Source organism: Hyperoodon ampullatus, assembly GCF_949752795.1.
Source record: "Hyperoodon ampullatus genome assembly, chromosome: 4".
Lineage (NCBI taxonomy): Eukaryota > Metazoa > Chordata > Mammalia > Artiodactyla > Ziphiidae > Hyperoodon > Hyperoodon ampullatus.
This window is the reverse complement of record NC_136917.1, coordinates 27569020-27573076: the sequence shown is the minus strand read 5'-3', so window position 1 is coordinate 27573076 and position 4057 is coordinate 27569020.

Sequence of the window (4057 nt, the reverse complement as noted above, 5' to 3'; positions counted from 1 at the left end):
CAAATACTGTTGCGATAGCGCCGAGGCTCGGATCTCGGAGATGTGCCAGCGTCTCCAGCCACACAGCAAAGGGCTTTTCTGTGTGAGGAGGGCAAGCAGGAGGGAAGTTGGGCGAGTGAGGGCGGTGCGCGGAGTGCGGGGCCAGCGTGGCTGGACTGGACAGGGCTCCCTGGGTCACCTGTTGTCTGGAGAAGCTGACCAGGGGCTTGTTCGGAACCTCAGTGTTGCTCAGACGTGGGGGCGACACCCCGTCCAGGAACCTGTGGGGAGAAGTCTGACGCTGTGGGGTAAGAAACAGGACACAGAGAACTTGGTCAAGCCCAAATGTATGGGCAGGAGGGCCGGATCTCCTGGTGTCAAAGATAAAATGTCAAAGTGGGGCTGGCCCCTGAATACATGCAGGGAGCATCACAGAGTGTCTTTGTATTCTGGGAACAGATTCACAGTGACCTTGCCCCCAGGCCGACCCCTGACTCAGGAGGTCCCCAGGCGCTCCTGTCTCATGTGGAACAGTAATCAGTATTGAGCTTTATTTGGGGTCTTAGGAATTGCAACTTGGGGGACCCAGATTTGAGTTGATGGAATACAATTTATGTTTTTGAGGCATAAGAAAGAAAATTTAAGCATAACATTACTCTCTGCCCTTATTGGGCCCTCCCTAATGTGCATTGTGCATCTGCATTATACATTAACCAGACCTTCTCAAAGGTAGGAATGTCTGCTCCACCAGAAAGATCAAATTTTTTTCCTCGTTCTTCCACCAGCAATGTAACTCCAAGATAACATACCTTTCCTAATCCTGTCAGGGGTCATGCTGATCTGCTGCAGATCTAGACTATGTATTTTTGGTGAACCTTATGCGAGATGTCATTGTGTCATTTTGATATATGCTTCTTTGTCTCAAAAATGTATATGATGGGGCCTCCCTGGTGGCGCAGTGGTTGAGAGTCTGCCTGCCGATGCAGGGGATACGGGTTCGTGCCCCGGTCCGGGAGGATCCCATATGCCGCGGAGCGGCTGGGCCCGTGAGCCACGGCCGCTGGGCCTGCGCATCCGGAGCCTGTGCCCCGCAACGGGAGAGGCCGCAGCAGTGAGAGGCCCGCGTACCGCAAAAAAAAAAAAAAAAAAAAAAAAAAAATGTATATGATGGCCTTAGACTTCTAGTAAGTGGAACAGCCCTCTGAGTTTTACGAGAGACTGTCTCCTGGGTTATAATCCTCTCATAGGCTTAAACAAAATTTTCTATTTTCTCTTTTAGATCAACTAATCATTAATTTTTCATCAACAGCATAACACTGAAAGTGTTGTAGGGAGGAGAAAGAGTAACAGACTTATTAAAGGAAAAGCCACAGGGTTGTTAAAGTTGCCTGGCATGAATTATGATAGACTGACACAGGGAATGAAATATTTGTCCTTAAGGAATAGGCTGTCACGAGTTATTTAGGGGAAGGGTCCAACAAGTATCTTGACTTTCTGGGTCATTGGGCAGATGTTCTGGATGCCTGTGTTAAGGCAGCAAGTGGTCAAAAGTTCAGATTCCATCTGGGCTGAGACCTGCATAAGGCCTACTTCCTCAGTGGCCTCCTGCCTTCATTTTAGAGCGCTTTCTTAGCAATACTGACTCCATTTTGATTTTCCTTTCACACCTGTCCCCTGCTGTCCTGGCTCCCGGACTTAGGGGGGCAGCCCTGGACAGGGGCCACTGAGGGGAACTGAGTGGCACATTTCTGTTCAGGAGAAGGGGACTGCAAGCTGTGGGCTGATGCTGTGTCTGTCTGGCCAGGAGTACATTCGGCTTAGAGTCCACCAGGGCAGCCAGGTCTGGCGCCCCATAGAAAGCCAGGCAGTAAAGGGCTGAAGCCAACCACCCGCACTTCCGCCCTGCTCCGTCACGTGACCTACAGCCCGCCCTTCACTCAGAATCCAGGCCTGCACCCGTTGTCAATCAGGGCCCAAGAAGGGGGTGTGCCTAGAGGCCCGTCCAATTAAGGTGCGAAGGCTTGGAGCCTCATCCAATCAGAGACGGGGGCGGGCGCATTCGCTTACGTGGTGACGTCGCTCTTAGCCGCCCGGGCGTTCCGTCGCACCTACTTCAGGGGGCCTCAGGTGTCCCGTTGCTGTCGCTCTAACCCGCCGGAGCTGTTGGGCTGCAGGGCCACGGGGAGGACGACCTGAATGCGCGGAGAGGCCCTGAAATGGTGAGTGCGTGGGGCTGACGCCGAGACCGGCTGGGGCTGGTTCGAATTGGCCGGAAGCGGCAGCAGGATAGGACTCACTGACCCCGGTCCGGACCCTAGTTTCCACCCTCGACCGCGTCGCGCGGTCCCGGGGTCCTGTCCGGTCCTCGCGTGGGGTCTCGGGTCCCAACTCGGGTCTCCGCCCTCGACCGCAACGTGGGATCCCGTGAGTTCCGACCCATTCCCTGTCCCGGTGGGTGTCTGAGCGAGGACGGGGCGAGCCCCCGGAGCGGGCGATCAGGCGCTGGGGTCCCGCCCTGGACCTGACAGATAATGTCAAGTCCAGGGTTGGTCAGGGAGAGTGTTTTGCAATTAATGTTGCGATAGGGCCGAGGCTCGGATCTCAGGGATGTGCCAGCATCTCCAATCACACAGGAAAGGGCTTTTCTCTTCTTTGAGAGGAGGGTGAGAGGAAGGCGGATTGACAGAACCAGAGGTCCTGTGGTCAGGGCGTCCTCGGCCCAGGTGAGAGGGGATTTGCTCTGCAGCTCAGTGATGCTCTGTTTGGGAGGTGTAGTGGGGAGTGACCCAGAGTCAGGGGCCTTTGGGAAGAGAAGCCTGAGTAAAGTTTAGGTAAGAAATGGATGTTGAGCTTAAAAATAACAGTTATTTACTAGGAAAAATGGATTTATTTGGGAACAGCAAAAAATTGCAATTCGGGACAGGCAGAGCATAGCAAAAGCCATAGGCAACTCCAACAGACTTATTTATTGGAGAAAAAGGAGGGAGTTGGGAGGGGTTGTACTGATGTAAAGTCCGTCGAGAGATGGAGAATTCAGGATGATGCTGGTTTCTCATTGGCTAGTTGCTGGGGTAGCCAGTTTCTTGAGAAGATGCAATGTATGTACATCTTTTTCTGTTGGGGCCTGTAATTGTTGATTCTTTGGTGTTTTCAATTTTTCTGTTGGGGACTGTAATTGACACTTCTTCCTGTAATTGATGTCAAGTGGTACTGGGTGAGGCTCTCCCTTCTGCACCCACCCCCACTTCTTTTTAGTACGTTTTCTCTTTTTTAATTTTCACAAGGGCTGTTGAGAACACTTGGTCAACGCTGTGGCATTAAAAAAATTACAAACTTTACAAGAGACCTTTATTCAAATGAGTTCCTGGAGGGAGAGAAGGGTCTGTTGCACCAGGCACAGGGGGCTCTGCAGGAAGGGAGACATGTGAACCTAAGATCTGCAGGTGTCTCAAGAGTTGGACAAAGAGAGTTTTTCTCTTATACAGAGGAGTAAACACCACCAGGAGGGACCAGGTGAGATGCTCAGATAGCAGATCCCTGAGGCCAGCCTGTCCTTAGGGGTCTGTCGGCTGGCTGCGGTGAGGCCTGGTCAGGGGGAAGGAGAGGAGCTGAACCAAAGTTTGGCCAACAAGCATTTGTTCTGCTTGGTCAGTGGGGGGAACCGTTCCGCTAATCACTGATGAGGTGGAGACGGGGCTTTGAGGGGACTGCGTCTGGCCTTGTCCTGGATAAACAGGGGGCCTCTGTGTGAGTCTTATCTGAGTCAGGTGGGGCACGGGGGCGGTTTCTTGAAGCCTGCCATCTTCCAAACCACCAAAAGGTGGGGGGTCCTTTCACCTTCCATCGAAGTTTCCAGGAGCACAGGGCTCAGGGAGTGTTCAGCATTGTCCCCTGACACCTGTGAGCTGCCTCCTCTGGGTCCAGCTCAGCACTAATAGCTTCCCCTAATCCAGCTTCCGGTTTCAGCAAGTGTAAAATTCTGCATACTTTCTGCCTGGTTTCTTCTCCTTAGTGAGGGTAGTAAGCATCTCAGGTCTTTGCCTTTTCCTGACAACTCGTGTTATTCCAGGCTTTTGGG